Source organism: Vombatus ursinus, unplaced genomic scaffold, assembly GCF_900497805.2.
Source record: "Vombatus ursinus unplaced genomic scaffold, bare-nosed wombat genome assembly UNPS02014779.1, whole genome shotgun sequence".
Lineage (NCBI taxonomy): Eukaryota > Metazoa > Chordata > Mammalia > Diprotodontia > Vombatidae > Vombatus > Vombatus ursinus.
The window spans coordinates 39,981,854-39,982,222 of NW_020954557.1; positions in this window are offsets into that span (position 1 = coordinate 39,981,854).

The window sequence follows — 369 nt, forward strand, 5'->3', positions numbered from 1 at the left end:
GGGGAAGTCTGGGATGAGGGGAGGAAGAAGACACGCTGGAGACGGGGATCAAGCCTGGAGAGGTGACGCTTCGAAATAGATAAAGGTTTGCAAACTCTTGCAGTTAAGGAGGACATTTTGTTTTGCTTGGGCTCTGATGGTTCATGGCATTAATTGCAAGCTCTAAAAGAGCTGAATTTATGATGGAGACCAAAGCGGGTAGTTTATAATTTATGAAGTTTTAAATGGATATGTGGAGAGTAGGGCAGGTTCCTATATGCCAAAGTTGCTGCTCATATCTGTATCCCTGTGTCAGTCTCTGTCTCTATCGCTGACTCTGTGCCACACACACACACACACACACACACACACACACACACACACACACAC